Source organism: Lactuca virosa, chromosome 4 (assembly GCF_052849685.1).
Source record: "Lactuca virosa cultivar CGN04683 chromosome 4, Lactuca_virosa_CGN04683_v6, whole genome shotgun sequence".
Lineage (NCBI taxonomy): Eukaryota > Viridiplantae > Streptophyta > Magnoliopsida > Asterales > Asteraceae > Lactuca > Lactuca virosa.
The window spans coordinates 142483225-142508869 of record NC_136429.1 but is presented as its reverse complement, the minus strand read 5'-3'; the positions used below and the strand labels follow the sequence as shown (position 1 = coordinate 142508869).

The 25645-nt window shown below is 35.6% G+C and overlaps 1 long non-coding RNA gene across 2 annotated transcripts; it reads right to left on the bottom strand.

The window, feature by feature from the left end:
- Nucleotides 1–22466: 22466 nt before the first annotated feature.
- Nucleotides 22467–23696, bottom strand: LOC145168541 (uncharacterized). 2 transcript variants are annotated; one of them, XR_013741920.1, is made up of 4 exons: nucleotides 23621–23696; nucleotides 23360–23510; nucleotides 22858–23116; nucleotides 22467–22696 (listed from the first exon to the last, which is right to left on the bottom strand). It is a non-coding gene; the product is annotated as an uncharacterized LOC145168541 (long non-coding RNA). The 2 variants fall into 2 exon arrangements; XR_013741919.1 differs by lacking the exon at nucleotides 23621–23696 and having other exon boundaries at nucleotides 23360–23613.
- Nucleotides 23697–25645: the final 1949 nt, after the last annotated feature.

Here is a 25645-nt window from a genome sequence, read left to right as displayed (position 1 = left end):
TGATCAGAAGTCATGGATCTCTTCCCAGGACTCTCTACTATATGAACCTGGCACGAACCTCTCTTCTCAAAGTGCTCCAAATCGATCTCGCATCTGCAACTTTTGGAAATCATATCCTTCAGGATCTGACACCCTGGCACGCTCACTAACTCACTTGCCAATGGCTATTCTGCAATAACTGGAACATCCTCTGTCCCCAAACCGGGTCATAAACTTCTCCCCGAAGCTTCTCAGATTCTCCAAGACTCTCACCGATTCGAGTATGGATCCTGTTATTTCAGTAATACGGGCCCAATACTACCTTCCACACTTATCCATACTTTCCTCAGTAATCATCCCGAATCCTCCAAGTCACTTCCTCAAACTGATGCACCCAAGTCTCACTAATCCTCACTACTAACCCACTGAAACATATCCTAGGCTTTCCTAGGTTCCCAAACTCACTCAGTCCTCAGCTGCTGAAAGATTCCTAGCAATGTCAACTAGCTACCTCATAAATATAGCCACATGCAACAGAGATCAGATAATCCTTCGAGTAAAAGACCCATCCCTAGAACGGTTGGACTCAAACAAGAGCTGCGCAATAGGGTCAAATCTATCACTCTGATATTATCCAGCCTGTACCACATGTGACTTAGCATATTCACTTAATAGTTAGCTCACATTACTAAAAGTCCCACAAAGCACAAAGCAAGTAGCATTCAGACAATGGAAAATCTAACCATCATATTCCAATCAAATCATTATATCCTCTAATCAGGAATTTATACATGCAATTCAAAGGCTCATACAATCAGGCATAACCTAAACAGACTACCCTATCACTGACTGATCAGTACTAGCATACAAGTCTACAAGCACATACAATAGGCATATAAGGCATCCTCCTAGATCCTCAACCCTAATCTAGCATGCAGTTCTCATAATCATATCAAAACATAACAAATCATAACATGTATGGGTATCTTGGAGAAAACTTACTTGAGCTCGGCTGATTGCACGCATCACACACATTGTTCTTTTCAAAGTTCTTTTCTCCTTTTCAAATGTTTTTCAAATTTCTTTTTAGAAAATTATTCTTCTTTTGAAAATTTTCATACCAAGTCCTTAGTCTGAGTTCAGACACACCCGAGAGTGTGCCCGAATCCCTCAAACCAAGGCTCTGATACCAACTTGTAACATCCCAAAATTCAAGATCAAAAATTTCATTTTAATTAAGTTATTATATAAAACCAACAATATAAAAACATTCATAATAATATCTCATGTCAAAACCAAAGTGTAAATAATCAAAACATAATATCATAAAACCATATCAGAGTGTAATCCCAAAGATCTCATGTACGGAAAACATAGTGTGATGCGATGTGATCAAGTCCACTCCTTTCCTTTGAAAACAAGTACCTGAAACCAAAACTGTAACCGTAAGCACGAAGCTTAGTGAGTTCCCCCATCATGCCACATATCATACCAATCACATACTGTCGGGTATATCTGGGTGCTCGGCCTACCCTGTCAGGCATAACTGGGTGTCCGACCTACCCTGCTGAGCATACCGGCGTGCTCAACCTACCCTACTGTCAGGCATATCTGGGTGCCCGACCTACCCTCCGGTGTATCTCAACCGGTTACGGGGAGTATTTCACCCCCTACCACTACCACATAATAACATAACATAACATAAACATACTGTCTAGCATAGTTGGGTACTAGACTACCCCTTCGGCCCTATCGACTGGTAATCGGGGACTATCCCCCCTACTACCACTATCACATTACATCATATCATGAACATACTGTCAGGCATATCTGGGGTGCCCGACCTACCCTTCGGTCCTAACGACCATAATATGGGGACTATTCCCCCTACTGCTACTATCACATAACATCATATCAGGCTAAAACATCAGGTAGTAGCAAACCTATATAATTATCACAAAGACAATCATCTAACATACAACTCCTACTAGTGGGCCGACATTGTGGCCGTAGACCCACCACTACTAGAAGATAACTCACGTCACACTGCTGAAGTCTCGTAGCTGCTGGATGACAGATTCCCGAACTGTCAATATCAAAACATCACCCAATTAATAATTGGGTCCCAACACATAACCATAAGTTCTTGGAGTAACAAGCTACATTACCCCATCTCGGCTTGATTCAAGCCCAAGGCCCAACCCAAAGGTGCAAAAGTCAAACTAGGAATCAAAGCCCAACATATGGCCCAATTTTCCAAATTGGGCCCAAAACTTTACATGGTCTTATTCTAAGGCCCAACCATTTATTCCAGTCCAACATTTTATATTCTAATGGCCTAATATCATATAATCATTAAGGCCCAAACTATGGCCTATCTATGGCCCAATTTTCCAAATTGGGCCCAAACCCCTTACATGGGCCTTACCCTGAAGCCCATTAAATTATTCTAGTCTATTTGATTGTTCTTGGATGGCCTAATATTGGCCCAATCACCAAAGCCCAATAGAAAGGCCCAACAGAAAGCCCAAGTGAAATTAGGGTTTCACATAAAATGACAATTAGGGTTAAGTCTTTCTCACTTAACCCATTAAGGACTTAATCCATTAAGTCCATCACTCTACTAGATAAGTCATATGGTGATTGGGTGTAATTCACAATGCCATTCCCATGGCCCAAATGTGGGTCCCAATAAGTCCAAGGCTCATAAATCCAATATTAGGGTTTTCTAAACCCTAATTAGAGTATCCAACCCAATAGGCCCAATAGCTAAGTCTTTAGATCCATTAGGGTTTCACTAGGCCCATTAGTCACATGTTTGGGCTTTTAGGTCAATTAGGGCTTCATTGGGCCCATTAGGGTTTCATTAGGCCTACTAGGGTTTATTAGGCCAATTAGGGTTTTAGTCCCTTTTCCAAACATCCCAACCGAGTCACAATACAAACGAGGCACACCGCCACCCGACACGGCGGCAAGTGGCGGCAGCCACCACCATACGGTGGTGGTTTTGAGCTTTCTTTTTATTATTCACTTTCTAATTACATTGTACAAATCTTTAATCCCAAAATAAACACACACTTAAGAGAATAAACACACACACAGCCACCTTGTGGTGGCCAGCGGTGATAAATGGTGGCAGCCACCACCTCACGGTGGTGGTGGTGGCCTTTTCTTGGCTTTCTGACCAAACAGAACTCACACCCACCCTATGGATTTTGAATTGGACCCTGCCACCCACCTGGTGGTTCACAACGACGGAAGCGACAACACAAACGACAGCAATGGCGGCACAGCGGCGGTTGACGGCGGTAGGCAGCAGCACACAACGAAGGGTGGTCTTCAAGAGCTCATTCCCGATGACAGCAAGGTAACAACCACACGAATCTTGAAGCAACATCACACACCCACACAAACTCACAGCCACCTCCTATGGTGGTTGGTGGTGACGAGATAAGGCAGCGACGGCAGGCAAAATAAGAAGAAGAAGATACGGAGGGACGGTGACACTTCGACGAATTGAGGGAAAAGAAAGGATGGAGTAAAGGAGCAGCGACAGAGACGAACCGCTCCTCCGTCTCCGACTGACGCGACGTTGGTAACAGTTGCAACTCCCACGATCCACGCTCTCACGCTCCTCCTGAATAACACGGCATCGATGTATGGCTCTTCGTCTTCGCCGGTAACGGAAAGGTTGGCGGCTTCCGGCTTCAATCGGTGGAGGAACGGCGGCTAGAGAAGAAGGGGTGATAAGGTGGCGGCTGGGAGGGTGTTTAGGGTTAGGGTTTTGGTAACCGGTAGTGCTAAGGTTATATACCCGGTCCCTATAACCATTTTCCATAATGCCAAGAATAACCCCTCCCCATACAAATCTTTTCAAAACAGATCTCATATTTACCCATTACACCCTTATTCTTGTAATTCTTTTCATAATCAATCCAACAGTTACCGAATAGCCCCTCCTCTACAATTTATTTTCAAATAAAGTCCATAAGTTACCCTTTAGCCCTTAGTTTTTCAAAATCTTATCAAATTAAATCCCAATAATTTACCAAGTAGTCCCCGCCTTCACAATTATTTACGAAATCAATCTGACACTTACACTTTCAACCCCCAACTTCTAAAATTGACAATTAGCTCCTCGAAACCAACACCTTGCTATATAATTATTGATTTTTGGGCTACTATACATTCATTTATTTATTTAATTGTTTATTTAATAAATAGGGTGTTACAACAAGACCTTTCATTTTTCATAACCTATGAATCTTAATGAACTTTTAAAAGAAAAAACTCTTCATTTTCCATAACTTGAGGACAAGTTATGGAGTTCTTAAAAACCATTAAGATTAAATATTCCGATTAACACAATAATCAAATAATTTTTCCATGATCTAGATTAAACTCATAATAACAAGATAATTCATATCAACTATTTTACAAGAACTTAGGCTATTACATAAACTAATAAAATCTTGAAACTATGACAATTATCTTTTATTTGGATGAGCATAATTATTTTCACAACATAAAATCGAATTTTTATCAAGAAAACATTTTATAGTAATTATCCAAATCCAAATTAAGCTAAGAAATCCAAAAATCTGCCAGACCCGTCACCACCTCGTGGTAATTTTGACCACCTCGTGGTGATCAGGCAGAATCCAAAAAAAACGATTTTTTTCAAGCTTTGAAAACATAACCAAGCATCAAATATAATAGAAAACAACCCATGGCTCTGATACCACTGTTAGGTTTTGTATACTACAACATCCTATGGTGCACATACAACCCTAAAAGCTTTGGATCTATATTTTCTCTAATTATACATGCATATGGTTTCCAAAGCTTTAAGCCTACAACTAGCATACAAATAACATATGTATAATAAGACAAGTTTTAGACATACCTCTTGATGTTTTTGATGTTGCTAGGAAGACTTTGGCCTATAAGAACTTAGTTCCCCAAGTGTTGCACCTCAAATGGAATCACAACTCACCTAGGACAAAGGTGACTCTTGAGAGAGAATTTCCATTCACCAAAAACACCTCCATGAACTCCAAGAACTAGAAGTATGGAGTTTTTAGGTTATGGAGCTTATATTTATATGTAGGATTCCACGAGTCATGGGTATAACCCAAATCCATACCCATGGGTTTTATGCTTCATGGTTCATGTGGCCCAACTCTTTATGTATCCATACATAAACTTAGTCCAATATGGATCATAAGCCTAACACATATAAATATAACCAATTACCATAATTAGTCCCCATAGATTTAATTAGTCTCTTTTGATCACTAAATTAATTCCAAACTAATTCTTGATCAATACTAATTAAATCATATGATTTCATATTAATATATTAGAACTTATAATATATTAATAAATCATATATAACCTCTTCTCAGAAGTCCATCCGAACAAATTGTCCTGATGTTATGCAACCCAAATGGACCATGCTACTCTCGGGTTGAGTACATACCAAGTAGATGGAATAATATTAATACTAATTGAAGAGATTTAATCATAGAAAAAGGTCCTATTAAGATATCTAATTTTAACTTTCCAAAAGATCAACATTTAAGAAGCTTTAGTACATCTCTTTATATGCAAAAAATACCAAATGGATAAAAATTCGAACGAACATGGTTGGTTTATTCCATAGATGTAGATAGAGTTTTTTGTTTTTGTTGTAAATTTTTTAATGTGAATACATCTACATGTTCAATAGCAGATCAAGATAACAATGATTGAAACAATATTTCTAGTATACTAAAAAGACATGAAGAAAGTAACAGACACATTCTTAATATGAGGGTATGGGTTGAATTACAAACTAGATTAGCAAATAATAAAACAATTGACAAGCAAGCTCAAGAACAAATAAATAAAGAAAAAGAATATTGGAAAAAATGTGTTAATAAGAATCATCTATGTAATAAAAACTTTAGGAAAAAACAATTTAGCATTTCGTGGAACAAATGAAATAATTTATGAAGAAAATAATGGTAATTTTTTAAGTACAATTGAAATGATTGCAGGATTTGATCTTATTATGCAAGAACATATTAGGCGTATTAAGGACAGAGAAATTCAAAATCGTTATCTTGGACACAATAGTCAAAATGAACTAATCAGTTTATTAGCAGAAGAAGTTAAAAGTAAAATTATTAAAAAAGTAAAAGAAGCTAAATACTTTTCCATAATACTTGATTGTACTCCTGACACAAGTCATAAGGAACAAATGTCAGTTATCTTACGATTCTTAGATCTTTCAACAACTTAGAAGTTAAAGAGTACTTTCTAGAATTTTTAATTGTAGATAATACAACCGGTAAAGGCTTATATGATGTTGTAGTTGATGAAATTAAAAATATAGGACTAGATATAATTGATGTTAGGCATCAAGGTTATGACAATGGATCAAATATGAAAGGAAAACATCAAGGCGTACAAAAACGATTGTTAGATAGTAACCCTAGAGCATTCTACACTCCTTGTGGTTTTCATATGTGACATCCCCACTTTCACGGTCATTTTAAAATTTTTATTTATGCTTATTTAAAAATTAGAGTATCCATTTTAAAGAATAATATTATGGAATTTGTTCCCAGAAAACATGATAAAGATATTATCAAAACATTTCCGAATAAATGTATTTTGTTTATATTAAAACATTGGGATGTCATCGTCAATACAAAAACATAAGCATAAACATACCTTACATTCATTTACACTAATGATTTACAGCTCCTTTAATCTCTCAGTGTAATGTATCTTCGTATCGACACATGTGATACAAATAAACTGAGTGGGTCAGATTGGGAAACCTGGTGAGTACATAAGGTTTTCAACCCACAATAATATAATTATTATGTTTAATTATCAAACAATTAGCCCAACTTCCCATCCCCATTATCTTCTTTATTCTTAAGGATCTACCCTAAGAATCATCTATTCTTCATTCATTCATTCCTAAGTATTGTTCTAAGGAATAGGCACGAAGTCCATCGTTGCCAGGGTTTATCCAACAAGCACTAATTCCATACTTGCTGATGATATATGTTAGGCACTAAGTCCATAGCTGCCAATGTTCATTTGTAAGACACTAAGTCCATAACTGTCAGGGTTTGTAGAGTACATCTGGTGAACACATCGTTCACAACACCTACAGGTTGCGAGCCTGCTAGCGTTCCACTGGACTGTCTAGAATAGTCTGTGGTCGTCATCTATACTTTGCTAGATGATTGGATCATCGTTAAGGTCAAGGCTTCTCATCATCTTTCACCTCTCATCATCTATATCATCTTTCATCTCTCATCATTCATCTACCCATCTTTGCCCAATATATTTATAAGTATAAAAATACATATACAGTTTAAATCACGTAAAACACGTATAAATCGTTCATCTAGCATAGATATCAGGAACACAGATAATAAGCACATATAGCATGTATTAATATTAAATAAATCATATATGTGTAAGATGAAAGTAACTATGCACTCACTTGTTAAAGTGACGACTAAAAATTCGGGCAGCGCTTCGCTTCTAACAAATTTATTTTCCTTCGACGAAACCTAGTATCATTTTTACTAGATTTTAGTCTAATATTTATTGCGACTAATTATTAGTCTAAATTCATCATTAACTCAAAGTCTACTTTCATGATCTATCAAGTAAGGAACAGCCAGGTAGGATCATATCGGAGGTAGGGTCCGTTTGGTATATAAAGTATACAGTTTGGAAAGCCCACTTTAAACACCTCACTAAATCACAGCCTAGATATCATCCTCGTAAGTAGATCAATCGATATAAAGACTTGGAATCACTGATAAATCTTGTTTATAGGTTCATAAATACGACAATGAACTTAAACATAAGTTATACTTAATTTAGGGTAAGCATAACTCACTTACAAGGGAGTTTAGCGAAGAATCGGGCTCTGCACGGGTAGAACTTCTGCGCCGAAAGCTCTTCTTCTCGGAGCCTTCTGGAACTCCAAGAATCGCTACTAACACCTAGGAGGTGCTAGGGAAAAACCTTGAGAGTTTGGGGGTGTTTGGGAGAGAATTGGAGTGCATTGGTGTGGAAAAATGAGAAGAAACGAGCTCTTATTAATAGGTTGCAAGTTATGCGTACACGGGGTGTACAGAGTAGGTACGTTGGGCGTACTGCCTATTACGCTGGGCGTACATGGACAGGTGTCACCATCTGGTGGCAAGGCGTGGGGAGGAAGTAACGGTCCAGATCTTGCCACGTGTCAGCTTCGGAGCTTAACACAAAAATTAATTATATTCCAAATTACGTAACTTTTGCGTACAAGCTCCGTTTTTTACGTTCTTTATATCCACGCGTAGGTAGTGACGTGATCTACAACTTTTGTTTAGACTCTGTCGGCTAATTTTGACTTTATTTTCAAAGTTATATTTTAACAAGATTAGACAGTTAAAGTCTGTTAAAAATTCATAACTTTGTCATCCGACGTTCGTTTCCGTCTGTCTTAATATCGTTGAGCTCCTATTAAAGAGATCTTCGATTCTCATTTAGGTTGTGTCGGCTAAAAATCGATCGATCTAAAATTCGGTTTCCGGGCTGTGTACTGTTACGCTAAATCTTAGGAAAATCATAACTTCCTCTAACGAAGACAGATTTGGATGTTCTGTATATGAACGCTCTCGGGTTAACATCTACTACGACTTTCTTTTAGATCGCTAAGGATAAAAAGTAGTTTATCAAAAAAACCACTTTTTACGATACGTGACATTGTGCCAGTTTTGTCGCAAAACTTAGATGGGTCGTAACTTCTTCGTTATAAGTCGGATTTCATCGTTCTTTATATGTACGGAATCCTTGTGACATATACTATAACTTTGGTTAAGATTATTTACTCTAAATAATCCTCTATCAAAAATTCATTTTTAACGCTTATTGTCTCTAAATTGACTATCCCGAATCTGCGGGCGTTACAATTATCTCCCCCTTAGGATGACTATGTCCCAGAATCATCAACAAAACAGGGCTTGTATAATGACGCCATATGTTATCTTTTCATCCTAGGTAATAACTGTAACTCTTATGTCCTTTCAAATGAGTATCTAACTGTTGGACTTCTTGACTATTGACGGTGCTCAATCTTGCACTTGCTCTTCGTACTACGTTGGACTTTCAATTGTAACCTTTGAGTTACAAACTTGATCTTTATTGGAGACTCCTGCTCCTTCTTAAATAGTTTTAACTTAAGATAAGTTATTTACTTCTATTAACACATCAATGGGTCATGTTCTAATGACCTCTCATCGTATGATGCAACGCTTAGACTCAGATCTCTTTTGAGTCGGATTCCAGAATGGAATATACCTTCCTTCATGTTCTATTGTGATATAATCACATTCAAGCATGTAGCACTTCTAGCTACAAGCTTCTTACTTTAACAACGATCGCGATACTTCTACTGATCGCTTTAATTATCTTTCACTTCAATCTTCTGGTTTAAGTCGGATGTTACATTGATCTTGGTTCTTTGAACCATGTAACATACTTATCTTAGTCAGACTCGATTTGATATGAACACTAGGGCCGGGATACCAATCATCTTCTTAGTCTTTACCGAAACGATGATAACGATAGATATGAACAAAACAGAATCAATTACTAGCGCCTTGGTAACCTTGTGACTTTCCCTGATCCAAGTGTGGGTCATGTGCTTCCGGTAGTATAGGCCTCTACTACCTTTCACACCTACTCATACTCATCCCAAGTATTTTCTCGCAGTTCTCCAAGTCACTATACAAGAATTTCACATAGTCATTTAACACATCGGATAACATAACTAAGGCTTATATTACTTCTTGAAATGATTACATAGATATTCAAATTCACCCTACACTATGCCTCTTATATTAGGCTACACAACATGATACTATCTATATGGCTACTTTATAGATCCTTACTCCTAATCCCTTGCATTGTCGCCTACTTCGTTAAGGATCATCTAGAATGCTCTTGCCTTTGGCTTTGGCGCATTCGGTCTTGCTGCTTCATTTTTCTTCGGGCAATCTTTTGACATATGTCCCTTGTCTCCACATCCGTAGCATACCTTGTCATTAAATGTACAATCCTTCAAGTAATGACTGATCCTCCCACACTTATAACAAGTAACTTCTTCGTTGCATCTCCCATAGTGCTTCTTTTTGCACTTCTCACACCATTTTTCTTCATTGCTATCCCCATATTTCTTGTTGTTGGGGTCAGACTTCAGGAACCTATTTCTCTTGTCGGATCTTGAAGACCCCTCAAACTTCCTCTTCTCTCATACCCCAGCTCTTTCCAAACCCTTTTCCCAAAGTTGGGTCTCCATATTCTTGGCTGCTCTAACGGTTGTCTTCAAGGTAGTTGCCATTTTTACTATTGCACCAAAGTCTGTTGGCAATCCGTTAGCAAACCTATCTATCTTGGAGAGTTCAGCAGGAACTAAGTAGGGGAATAGCTTCATCTTCTCGGTGAATACGGCGGCATACTCGTCAACACTCATCTTCCCTTTCTTCATGTTCTGAAGCTCCTTGTTTAGGTCGATTAGATCTATCTCTGAGCAGTATTGCATTTTTAACTACTCCAGGAATGTTTCCCAAGACATCCTTGTGGCTTCTCCCTGTGGCATTGTATCTGCCAACAACTTCCACCAACTTAAAACTCCGGTCTTTAGTTGTCTGACTGCAAAGACGGTTTTCGGTTTGTTACTGCAATTGCAAATTTCAAATACCAACTCCATATCGGAGATCCATTCCATGATTTCTACTGGCTTTGGGCTTCCATAAAGACTTGGTGGCTTGGCACCTAAAAAGTTCTTATACATACTCCCATCCCTGTTAATCCCTCTGTCTAGGTCGTTCCTTTTGACCACTCAGGGTTCAACTTGACTCATAGTACGACTGTAATTTCCCTCCTCTGACAGCTCTCCATTCAGTTCGCGTTGCACAATAGGCACAATAGGTTCATCCTTATTCTATTGAAGTAGAAGCCTTGTCTCTTCCATCTGACGATCCAACATCATTTGTATCATTTCCTGTACTCCTGCCATTGTGATTGGCTCGGGTGCAGCTGCTACCTCTGGTGCACGCTCAATCACTCGGGGCTCAGGCTGCTGGTTACCGTTTCCCAATCCGCTTCGAGTTCTTACCATGTCGATCTATACACAAAATCAGACGTTCGGTGTGCAGTGTCGAGAATTAAGATAGGGAAATCTTTATTTATGATAGACGTAAAAATCTCTTTATCATTCTGAAAAGTTATATGTCAGTTCTAATACTGTAATTAAACGTTTAGAAATCTGAACACATAAAATTTCCAAATCCGGTCGGTAATAGACCATAGATATGATAGCATCATAAAGCATATAAGGCATATTATAGAATAAATCATTTATCACATAAAAGCAATTTAGTCATCTCCCCTAAATAAGCTAGTGCTCGTGTCTATTCAGGCATACATCCTAAATATAGCAGACACTCATCTCACAATCATGGCTTAGCATTCTAAGTTGAAGTATAGAAATTTCCTTCAAATTCCTAGTTCACTTAAACTACTGCTCTGGTACCAACTATGACATCCCCATTTTCATGGTCATTTTAAAAAATTTATTTATGCTTATTTAAAAATTAGAGTATCCATTTTAAAAAATAATATTGCGGAATTTGTTCCCATAAAACATGATAAAGATATTATCAAATCATTTCCGAAGAAATGTATTTTGTTTATATTAAAACATTGGGATGTCACCGTCAATACATAAACATAAGCATAAACAGACCTTACATTCATTTACACTAATGATTTACATCTCCTTTAATCTCTCAGTGTAATGTATCTTCGTAACGACACCTGTGATACAAATAAACTGAGTGGGTCAGGTTGGGAAACCTGGTGAGTACATAGGGTTTTCAACCCACAATAATATAATTATTATGTTTAATCATCAAACAATTAACCCAACTTCCCATCCCAGTTATCTTCTTTATTCTTAAGGATCTACCCTAAGAATCATCTATTCTTCATTCATTCATTCCTAAGGATTGTCCTAAGCAATAGGCACGAAGTCCATTGCTGCCACGGTTTATCCAACAGACACTAAGTCCATAGCTGCTGATGTTATCTGTTAGGTACTAAGTCCATAGCTGCCATTGTTCATTAGTAAGGCACTAAGTCCATAGCTGCCAGGGTTTTTAGAGTACATCTAGTGAACACATCGTTCATAACACCTACAGGTTGCAAGCCTGCTAGCGTTCCATTGGACTGTCTAGAATAGTCTGTGGTCGTCATCGATACTCTGCTAGATGATTGGATCATCATTAAGCTCAAGGCTTCTCATCATCTTTCACTTTTCATCATCTTTCTCTTGGGTTATGAGCATATCTACATTCCTATGTGATCATGCAACCCTAGTTGCTTTGGATCTGAGTTTTTCTCTATTGAACATGCAAATTGAATATCAAAGCAATACACCTAGATCTAGCATACAAGATTCAAAATTCAAATGAAATTAGGGTTAGAATATTACCTTACTTGTTATATTGTAATAACAAGACAATCCTTGAAGATCCTTAACTCTTGAAAGCTTAGTGCCCCAAGTATTGCACCTCTAATGGAGTCACAAACACCAATAGCAAAGGATGAGAGGAGAGAGGTGGTGAAGCACTACATCTTTCGGATAGGGTTCTCCAAGAAAGTGTTAGACCGAAAATCTCATGCTAAGGGGTTCCTTATATAGTTAAGGCTCCTAGGGTTTTCAGGTGGAAACCCTAATTTCCTTGCTTAGGCCTTAAGTAGTCCATGCACCTCCACAATAGAAGCCTTGGACGAATTCTATAGGGCCTCCTATAGATTTCGTCCAGTCCTCCTAAAGGAGTCCATCAGCCCAACTTTGCAACTATCAGAGATTTGCAAAACCAGTCCCCGTTCTTTTAATCAGTTCCTTTAATCCCAAAATTAATTTCTGATTAAATACTAATTAAATAATATGATTTCCAAATAATATATTAATCTTGTAATATATTAATAAAATCATTTTGAGTACCAATTTATTATTTCAAATAATAAATCCTACTCTCTCTCCACTTGTCATCCTGTCAAGTTGCTATGGTGAAGGCAACCCAAAAGGACCATGCTACAATGAAATCAAGTACATACCAATTATAGTTATGGGTTTAGACACCTAATCCAATAGTCACCCATTTGGATAAGTCTAATAACAGTTATTGCAAGTATGACTTCAGAATCTGATTAGCAATTGTAGCTTTCAAAAGCCGTTGTCGAACTCTGATCTTATCGGCAATGCGTCCATTAGATAAGTGATCAAATATTCCTCCGTTCTACAAGATATCGTATGGACACGAGACATGGATTATAATCATTCTCTCTGTCCAAGGTTGGTTTCCTTATTTTCGATTTATGAGGACTGACTAATTGAACAAATCAAATCAGTTCAGGCTTGGCCAAGCGCTTAGGTTGTCATCACTAAATCATCGAAGGGCCCACACATATCGCTTTTATCCCATTTAGGGTAAAAGGAATGGATAAACTTCGACTCATATGCTTGCATAATTTACTCATCAAATCACACACAACAATATGGTTTATAACATCAAGTTACTGATGCGTTTACGTATTATCAATGCACAACTGACTCGTAAACAACAACCCATATGTCTCCGTTTCAAGAATATAAGATATTATTGTCTCAAAATTACTCGTGATAAAATCCATGAAGTAATACTTGAGCGTGGGTTAATCCAATACTCAAATTCCTATTTTAGGAGTACTCATGAACACTGCAGCAAACTTGTGCCATGTCTAAGCTCTTAGACAATCTACAGTCAGATTCATGACAGTCTTAATTCACTACTTACTTCCAAAAGTATGATCGACTGTGGATGTTTGAATAATCTTATTATTCGGGAAGTAAAACATGCGAAGTGAAACACAAGAATAACCTAATCCAATATGGTCTCAAAACTTTTGAATATAAATAAAACACTTATTATTTAATCACCATATTCATTAGACCTTATTCATTGTATAATGTTTCGAACAATCAACCTAATACTTGAATTAAAACAATAGTCATCCCATGCTCCAAGCATGCACACTATGTTTATCTATGGTCCTTTCTTTGTGAAATAGATCAATTGAACACATTTCCAATGATTCTCATTTCACAATTCCAAATCTTTATCACAAGTGTAAGAATACCAAATTCTTGCCACTATTAGAATCTGTCAGAGTCTAAGTTTATATGCAATGATCCTTTTGTAATGTCAAAGCACCAAAGTCACAGAGACTTTGCCAATGATATTACAAAGCATTCCATTGGAGATTGGTTACAAAACCAATTCCATGGAAATGAAGTCTCACATTCAAAGAGCATTCCTTGAACATCCTTTTTGCATTAAAGTTTCTAACTCGCACATAGATCTCAATATCCAACTCCCATAATGAAACATTTCCATATTTCCATATGACTATCAATTATGAACAAGAGTTACCTCTATTTAGAACAAGTCAATATGGTACTTCCAAAAATTATTCTATACTTCTAACTGTCCACAAGCAACCAATCTTCGGTAAACCTCAGATTGTCCTTAACAGATATTTAATGACTTTAGTCATATACGGTTCTTGTTCTTTTCCCTCTTAATGCGCTAGGCATTTGGAAAATCAGAACGTGTGAATATTATAGCACATGTAATCGATCCTATATCCGAAGCATATGGGATTCGATTCATGATGTCTCACATACAGACATGACACTTGATCAGTCTCTTGCTATAATATTTCCATATATAGAATTTCCTATGTTGAATCATTTCAACACGATATTCATATACGTTCATGACTAATTTCCATTAAAAACTTCAATCTAAACTTTTAGATTTGAAATGAAGTATTAGTACCCTCTCCCTGAATCCTTACTGTAGTGAAACAATTTCCAAACTTTGCAACTTTGCAAATTGAAAACTTTGTTTCCTATAAATAGCATTGCTAACTTGCAACACCTCACATGATAATCACGCTCCCACCAGCATAACAATTATGTTCTCATCAGCATAACAATTATGCTCGCACTAGCTTTGACATGTACCCAGAAATCAGTTGGACTTCTAGAAATCAATACCTATTGACTTTCTTACCAAAGTTCAGATTTCAGATACGTGGCGCTTCGATAAGTCTCTATCTAGACTTCTCAAGATCATACACCTTTCATTAGACAGCTTATGTGTGTGTCTAAACCGTTTCAGAACTTATAGCAATAAGTCCTGAATGTTCAAACTATTTTCCATTTCTCACAATTCGAAGTATGAAAGGGATGCCGTAATCATACTCGAATTTGATAACGCAATTATCACAACTGCTAACTCTATCAATCCTTTAAAATCTACTAGTGAAAGTGTTTCCTCACAATCATTTTCATGAAGTAAAGAAACCTCTTGCCACTTAGATTTTATAGTGTATGTGTTCCTATCCATGTTAATTTGTCATTTCCAACCACTATCATAAGACAAGGTTTATGACAAATTCAAACTAATATGGACTGAACTTGCTTAATCTTAATTTCTTGCCATCCGGTAGCACAAGGGCCTACCATTGCTTCCAAGTCATTGAGCAGCACACCCATACAAATCAATGTACTTTCACTGATCAAGGGTCTTTGCCTTATGCGATCAAATGAGAACTCATAGAAGTCACATGCATGGTCTACTTAACTGGAATGGGCACCGAAACAAGATCATGTCAACACGATAGGTTATCAACCTCAAGTTGTATTCTAGTGATTACTAAAAGGTTTATTCTTGAAACTTTTCAAGATCAACAAGACTCCCACTGGCTTCTTGACATATAAGATTCTCTGTCAAAGAACATTTCTCAACAATAAAATATTCAAGTGTGGGTTCTTATCAAGAAAACACTTCATAAAATTGGTCTTAGTTGGTCTTTGTTTAAACCAAAACATCACAACTGCCAATTTCAAATGTACAAGAGTAAGAAAACATTTCTACTCCACATTTCATGAAGTGTTGTAAACCTACTTAGAACATGTTACTCAAGGTACAACTTGGATTAACTAGAGTATAACCCTAAAACTTGATATCGGAACGAAGTATGACTCATCTTCTTGATCTAACCATTTCAACAATACTTGATTCCTCTTCTTACTCATATAAATGCACTAAGGTATCCTTATAGGATCAATTGTGACGTGGTTTTAAAATCTTTAGGATGATCATAAAACATGATACTAAAGTACTCTTCTTTCCTTTCAGATTGAAGAAACTTTTATCTTTCTGCCCAATGGATTTTTCTTATTCGTTCTGCTACACCTTGAAACTTTTCAAGGTATCAGAATTATACTTAATCTTGTAATCATAACCATATTTACAGAATCAACAGTAACTCATGACGAATAGACTTTGTGGTGGATCTTACTAGTTCACATCAATGTGTACTAGATTCTTTAATCCTTCACTTGACTCACATATACATGTGAACAAGGAATTAGTCTTACTTTCCCAAAGACCAAGTTTCTCATACATCACACAATACAAATCGCATGATTCTAAGTTTCTGTCCAATTGAAACTTGGGTGATGAGAATCCTTCCTCACTTGGTAAATTATGACACTACCACAAGCGATATAACTAAGAATCAAATCCATTCTCAACATTGCTAATAATAGAAATACAAACACCAATTTTCATAAATGCCATTGCAAGGAAACGTAAAATAAAATCAAATCAAATTTTATTTTATTGATAAAATGCAGAAAACTTGTCCTTACAATGTAAATACATATAAAAACTATGTTTCTAAATATGCCTAAGCAATCTATCATAACTCCTAAGTAGCAGCTCCAAATTCCGATCTTTTGAACCATGTGACTGAAATCCATTTCTTCATATCAGAATCAACCTTTACTTCCTCTTAAACTTCCTTTATTTTCTTCGATCCTACAAAACATCAAAATGTGATTAACACATCATGTAATAAGAATCTATAAACAGGAACTTAATAGAGTTAGATAGCGGATGTACCTGAAGTAAAGTCATATAATTTGACTTTACCATCTCTAAGATCTCTCAGGTAGTCAGGGCAGCTTCACTTCTAATGCCCCTTTGATTGACAATAGAAACAGATGGACTCTTTAGGAGTGACACGTGAAACTATCACAGAACTGGCCTTTCTCTTACGCTCAAACTTTTTGACCTTGGCCAATTTCTTTCCCTTGGGAGAAGAAATCTTTTCTGGACTATCATCATTGTCAGTGCCTATGCCCATGGAAATTTGGGAGGTAAATCTTTTCAGAAGGAAAACCTTTTCCAAAGGATTTAGGAGAACCATAGTTATCAGAACTAGACATCTACAAAAGGGAGAAATTCAAGTTAGTTGATTTAATCCTTAATATAACACCCAATGAAATATTAAGGCTAGGCCCCAACACAATAATTCACAATTCGAAAGAGGGATGCCGTAATCCAATTGTAAGTTATTTGAAGGTAGGTAAATGACGATTTACCAATTCCATCACGAAAACGAAATTTTTAACGAATTAGGTTTTAGATGAAATTCCTAGATTTTTTGAGATTCATTGAACTTTTCAATGGTATGTTTAATCTCGATTATGCCCTTCAAGTTTTTGACTGGGATACCGAGGATCACAAACAAGGTGTGAATAACCATGCAAATTAGCTTGGTACTCTCGATGTCATTTATCATCTAATCAATGTGCCGGTTAACCACACATGCTCCATTGATCAACGATAAGTTACGAGCTACCCATTTCCATCCTTCATTAGTCCCATATTAGTGTGTCGGTTAACCACACACGCTCCACTAACGACCAATAAGGTGCAATGTGTAATTTCATGGGTTAGCATCAAAATCACATTTTTCCTAAAGCAACTAAGATTGGGAATTTATAAAAGCATTTAGTTACTTTGTAATTAATTATACTTTTAATGATGATTTAGAGTCCTATCCTACCCGTTCGGCTAACGACCATCCACTAGTCAATAGTGCGGTGGGTAAGAGTGCATACCCAATGGCGGTCATTTTACAGGCCGCTTCCTTAAACACCCCTTATAGACTAGCTTCGTGAATGAGGCCTACTAACAGCAAGACTGACTTTCCTTATACATATATAATATATTAGACTTTTAATTTTCTATAGTATAAGGGTGTATTTTAACTTTTAAAATACCAAGTGGTTTAATCCTTTAATAAATTAAAATTTTAATTTAGTTAAACTTAAACCATATATGGATTTATTAATTCTCTATTAATTAAACACTTAATTAATTTAATAAAATCCATGAGGGTGTATTATTTTTTTAAACAGTTCAAAAAATACTAGGGTTTAACCATTTAAATTTCCAAAAATTAAAACTTTTAATTTCAAATTTAAACTATGAAACCATAAGGGTGTATTTTAAAACATTTCAAAAACACTAGATTAAATTTCAAATTAAAATAATCTTATTATTATCCATATTTAACCAAATCTTTTAGTTTTGATAAGGATAACTGATTAGAAAATCAAAAAATCTGGAAACTGACGAGTCAACTCGTCGAGTTGGCAAGTGAACTCGTCGAGTTCAAGCAACTCGTCGAGTTCATATTGAACTCGTCGAGTTTAAGCTCCAGACAGCAAATTTCGACTTTCTTTTTCTTTGGACAATTCACTATTGCATCAATCCAATTGAAAAACATCCTAGGCTCTGATACCACTGTTGGGTTATGAGCATATCCACATTCCTATATGATCATGCAACCCTAATTGCTTTGGATCTAAGCTTTTCTCTATTGAACATGCAAATTGAATATCAAAGAAATAACACTAGATCTAGCATACAAGATTCAAAATTCATACGAAATTAGGGTTAGAATATTACCTTACTTGTTATATTGTAACAACAAGACAATCCTTGAAGATCCTTGACTTTTGAAAGCTTAGTGCCCCAAGTGTTGCACCTCTAATGGAGTCACAAACACAAATAGAAAAGGATGAGAGGAGAGAGGTGGTGAAGCACTACAATTTTCGGCTAGGGTTCTCCAAGAAAGCTTTAGAGCAAAAATCTCATGCTAAGGGGTTCCTTGTATAGTTGAGGCTACTAGGGTTTTCAAGTGGAAACCCTAATTTCCTTGCTTAGGCCTTAAGCAGTCCATGGACCTCCACAATAGAAGCCTTAGAAGAATTCTATAGGGCCTCCTATAGAGTTCGTCCAGTCCTCCCAAATGAGTCCATCAGCCCAACTTTGCAACTATCAATGATTTGCAAAACCAGTCCCCGTTCTTTTAATCAGTTCCTTTAATCCCAAAAATTAAAACTTTTAATTTCAAATTTAAACTATGAAACCTTAAAGGTGTATTTTAAAACATTTCAAAAACACTAGGTTAAATTTCAAATTAAAATAATCTTATTATTATCCATATTTAACCAAATCTTTTAGTTTTGATAAGGATAACTGATTAGAAAATCAAAAAATCTGGAAACTGACGAGTCAACTCGTCGAGTTGGCAAGTGAACTCGTCGTGTTCAAGCAACTCGTCGAGTTCATATTGAACTCGTCGAGTTTAAGCTCCAGACAGCAAATTTCGACTTTCTTTTTCTTTGGACAATTCACTATTGCATCAATCCAATTGAAAAACATCCTAGGCTCTGATACCACTGTTGGGTTATGAGCATATCCACATTCCTATGTGATCATGTAACCCTAATTGCTTTGGATCTAAGCTTTTCTCTATTGAACATGCAAATTGAATATCAAAGCAATAACCCTAGATCTAGCATACAAGATTCAAAATTCATATGAAATTAGGGTTAGAATATTACCTTACTTGTTATATTGTAACAACAAGACAATCCTTGAAGATCCTTGACTTTTGAAAGCTTAGTGCCCCAAGTGTTGCACCTCTAATGGAGTCACAAACACAAATAGAAAAGGATGAGAGGAGAGAGGTGGTGAAGCACTACAATTTTCGGCTAGGGTTCTCCAAGAAAGCGTTAGAGCAAAAATCTCATGCTAAGGGGTTCCTTGTATAGTTGAGGCTACTAGGGTTTTCAAGTGGAAACCCTAATTTCCTTGCTTAGGCCTTAAGCAGTCCATGGACCTCCACAATAGAAGCCTTAGAAGAATTCTATAGGGCCTCCTATAGAGTTCATCCAATCCTCCCAAATGAGTCCATCAGCCCAACTTTGCAACTATCAATGATTTGCAAAACCAGTCCCCGTTCTTTTAATCAGTTCCTTTAATCCCAAAATTAATTTTTATTAAATACTAATTAAATAATATGATTTCCAAATAATATATTAATCTTGTAATATTTAATAAAATCATTTGAGTACCAATTTATTATTTAAAATAATAAATCATACTCTTTCTCCACTTGTCATCATGTCAAGTTGCTATGGTGAAGGCAACCCAAAAGGACCATGCTACAATCAAATCAAGTACATACCAATTATAGTTATGGGCTTAGACACCTAATCCAACACTTTTATCTCTCATCATTCATCTACCCATCTTTGCCCAATAGATTTATAGGTATAAAAATACGTATACAGTTTAAATCACATAAAACATGTATAAATCGTTTATCTAGCATAGATATCAGGAACACAGATAATAAGCACATATAACATGTATTAATATTAAATACTTCATATCTATGTGTATGATGAAAGTAACGATGCACTCACTTGTTAAAGTGATGACTCCAAATTCGGGCAGCGCTTCGCTTCTAACAAATTTCTTTTCCTTCTATGAAACCTAGTATCATTATTACTAGAGTTTAGTCTAATATTTATTGCGACTAGTTATTAGTCTAGACTCATCATTAACTCAAAATCTACTTTCATGATCTATCAAGTAAGGAACAACCAGGTAGGATCATATTGGAGGCAGAGTCTGTTTGACATACGAAGTATACTGTTTGGAAAGCCCACTTTAAACACCTCACTAAATCACACCCTAGAACTTAAACATAAGTTATACTTAAAGTAGAGTAAGCATAACTCACTTACAAGGGAGTTTAGCAAAGAATCGGGATTTGCGCGGGTAGAACTTCTGAGTCGAGAGCTCTTCTTCTCGGAGCCTTCTGGCGCTCCGGGACTTGCTACTAACACCTACGAGGGGCTAGGGAAATACCTTGAGGGTTTGGGGGTGTTTGGGAGAGAATTGGAGTGAATTGGTGTTGAAAAATGAGAAGAAACGAGGTCTTATTTATAGGCTGCAAGTTGCGCGTACGCGGGGCGTACAGAATAGGTACGATGGACGTACTGCATGTTACGCTAGGCGTACGTGGACAGGTGTCACCATCTGGTGGCAAGGCGTGGAGAGGAAGAAACGGTCCAAATCTTGCCACGTGTCAGCTTCGGAGCTTAACCCAAAAATTAATTATCTTCTAAATTTGAACCTTCTTCTAGTATTCGTACCCTATCTGGCATTGAGTTTCTTTGGGGTAGTCCAACTACTTATTCTGACCACCAAAGTAATTCTTGAAAGGCATCTCCGGTGGGCCCTTTTAGTCCTAGTATGCATGATGCATTCCTTGGACCACCACATCATCATGTAGGCTCTACACTACCTGGCATACCTCTTGATAGGTCAGAGAGATCATTCATGAGTCCAGTCATGCATAATGGGAGCCAGATGGGTTCTTTTGGTAAAGGACAGATGATGTTTAGTAATTGTTCTTATCGAGGAAGGGGGATATTGAATGATGGATTAATGGTGGGGAATCGAACTCAGCGACTTGTTTGCAGTGTGAATCAAATAGGGAATGAGACAAGAGTGTTCTTATGTGGTGAACTTTAATTTTCGTCTTGTTTAAAACTAAGTATGCTAAGACTAGTTTTATGATATGAGTATTTTTAATATTTTGGAATGTTCAAAATTTTTGATGGTTTTGTTACAATAGAGTTAATTTTGCTTTCAGATTCTGTTTGAATGGTCAAATTTGATTAAATTCTAAACAATAAATGTTTGTTACATTGATGTTGTTGAATGCTTCTTTCGTTTTAAACCAAAATTACAGCCTAATTTCATTTTTTGACCCTACCATCTTTGAGACAGGGGCAAAATTGTCCAGCAATGTGAGAAACCATGAGACTTATGTGTAAATAAAACAACACTGATGTAGTTTGATCCATGAGGACTGTGAAACCAATCAAGTGCTTCCCAATCTGAAATCACAATACCCTGTGCATATTTTCTTTCATTACATTAAAGTAAATCACAATACATAGATTAAGAATAAGAAACTACTGTAAGAATATATATGGTTTAAATGTAGAATTATGATGGTATACAGTCAATGTTGTATTTCCATGTTAGAATAGACAACTATCATAATAAAAACCAATATTTAGTCTGGAAATCAGCATACGGTCACTTTATTTATTGTATTTCCATGGTTAGAAAAAGAAAAAATATATATATCTAAAAATCAGCCTATATATATTGTATAATCATATTCATATATTCCATGAAAAAGTAAGGCAATATCATTCAAGTATTCAAACTATTTTTTTTTCGAAGTTGGTTGGTCAAACCCATTACAAATGAGTTTGATATATTGGGAGATCGAACTGAAACTAACGCCTCAGACTTTGGGTGTCTTCACCATAGCTTTCATAGTATCTTCCCCAGCTAGGATCTCTACGTACCTACAATCAACATCAATTCAACAAATTAGCAGAAAGATTAAGAGGCTAAGTTACTTTGAGAGATTGGTAGGATTAGAGGAATTGGCATTCAAATGGTTGTGAACGAAGATCATTGATGTATACTGGATAATGAGAGGTAAAAGAGAATGTTTAACACCAACCTGGTGGCTCTAAGGCCGATATTGTGAGGGAAAATAGTTGTGCCATAAACTTTGTTATTGCCATGAACAACATCACATCCATAGAAGACAAGGGTATAAATTAACTTTCTAATATAGAGGGAAAAATACAATTTGATTCATATAAAAAAATATAGTGTTATGATATGAGATGACATTTTGTCGAACACCTGGTGGGATTCTCTTAATATAGTTGCGAAGGAAAAAAGTACTGCCTGTAGTAATGCTTAGTCCACATTATCTGTAGTAACGTTCATTCAAAACAACGAAATCAAAACCATGTGAGATTCACAAATCACAACTTAAAATAAAAAATTGAATTCACACACTCAATCAGAATAATAAACCAATTTCAACTCCAAGTTAATAAATCGAGCGATAAACATTAAAGATCTAGTTTTCTGCATCAGAGCTTCAGATTAAATAAAAAAATAGAAGAAGAAATCGATTAACTTGAATAAGAAATAGAGCAAGGATAACTAACCATTGGGTGTCATGAGAAATGGAAGTCGTTTGATTTCTTGCTGAGAAATAGAAGTCGTTCTCTCGTTTGGTCCTGCTGGCTTTGTTGACTGACGCTAGGTTATTGTCGGCATGTGCATCAAATCTCATAAAATAAAACTCCAACCAAAGAACTGCATGAAATCAATTTGTTTTGGATCAGTACTATCACGACTTATGAAGTTTTGGGAGGTCAAAAAGGAGAATGACAAAATCTAATTTTGAGAGAGGGACGGGAGACTACGCATGACGATCAGAGAGGCAAAGGAGAAAAGCTTGTGAAGTTATTTTTTGTTAAACGACGTAGTTTAGTATTTGGGGTACCTAATGTTATATATATATATATATATATATATATATATATATATATATATATATATATATATAGGAGTGAGATCGTTTAAGAACTCATAGTTACCCGAGAACTAAAAGTTGAGCGTTAGATTAAAATTAATTCATTAAGGGCATGATCGTCATCTTACCAATCTCATTTAATGTTTAATTTTTTGTGTTATTGGAAATATTAATAGAAATGTCTAAAAATTTACATAAAAAATCAAATTTTCGGATTTTTTTTAAAAATAGTATTTTTTTTGATTTTTTTTTTTGTAAAAAGTGCATACTTTTGTATTTTTTATAGAAAACATAAATTTTTGAAAAAAAATTGAAAAAAATATATATTTTTTTTAAAAATATATATATATATTTTTTAAAAAATATATATATATTTTTTTTTTAAAAAAAATATACAATTTTTTTAAAAGCATTTAAAAATCAATAAAATTTAAAAAAAAATCTGGAATATTTAAAAAATACTATAATTTTTACAAATGCATATATGCATATTTCATATATTATAATATTTGTAAGGAGATCATAAGAAAACTCATTTTATTTATTAATCTATAAACACAATAGAATAAGTATTTTATTTGATACAAAATAAAATATAAAAAACAAAAAAATTATATAAAATTTCAAAGCGTTTTCATGTCTTCATGTCAATATTTCCATATTTTCTTCAATTTATCATTTTTCACATCTTCAATATTCACCACAATTTCTTCCAAATCTACATGAAACTTTAAAAAAAATTGATTGATGCAAAAACAGTCACAAAAATACATATGTGATTTACATGTGATTAACATATGAATCACATGTGATTCACATATGAATCACATACATATGACATCATATGTGAATTACATTTGATTTTCATATGAAGCATATGTGATTCATAAGTGAATCACATGTGATTCATATGTTAATCACATGTGATTCATATGTAAATCACATGTAATTAATTTTGTGATTCACATGTGATTCATATGTGAATCACATGTGATTCACATATTAATCATATTTGATTCACATGTAAATCACATGTGATTCACATGTAAATCATATGTGATTCACGTATGAATCACATGTGAATCATATGTGATACTGATTCATATGTGAATCATATTTGATTTACATGTGAATCATATGTGATTCGCATGTGAATCACTACATACCTAATATTATAGTAAGTAAGAAAACCAAGTTGTATAAAGGGGACAAAAATATGAAAATTAAACATACTTGAGATCCAACGTTGTATGTTGAAGGTGATAGTAGAACACAACAAGATCCCCATAACTTTTCATGGTATCAGGATGATCCAATCCCAATTCTCTCTCATTGATGTCCAAAGCTTTATGTTGGTAGATTTTGACCTGCAATTCAATCTAGTGAATCTGAGAGGCTGAAAGATAGACAAAACAACAAAATAGTATATCTACATTCTTTATTAATAAACAATAATAAATCAAGACATGGTTGAAATCTCCAATGTGAATCAAAAGATTAGCAACAATCTGGTCTTCTTGAAGGGACACCACACTGAAATTACTCACAAATGCTACAATCTTGTTTTCATCAATTTTACATCTTCCATCATCACTCCACAAACAATACACATATCAATAAAGAAATTGAATGAATACAAGTATAAAAAGATTGTTATGAAGCCATCAATGAAGTCTTACATTAGCCTTATGTTTTAGAAGAAGTTTTAAAGCATCTTGTTGTCCATGACCAGCATCCCAAACAATAGGTATGCCAGCATCACTTTATGAATCAATTTCAACACCAATGGACAACAAATCTTCCATCAACTCATTATTTCCTACAAAAATCAACTTACATATATTCAAACCAAAACTTCCACAATAAAGTAAATAAGATAGTAATAACTAAAAAACAACTCACCTATTCCAGCAAC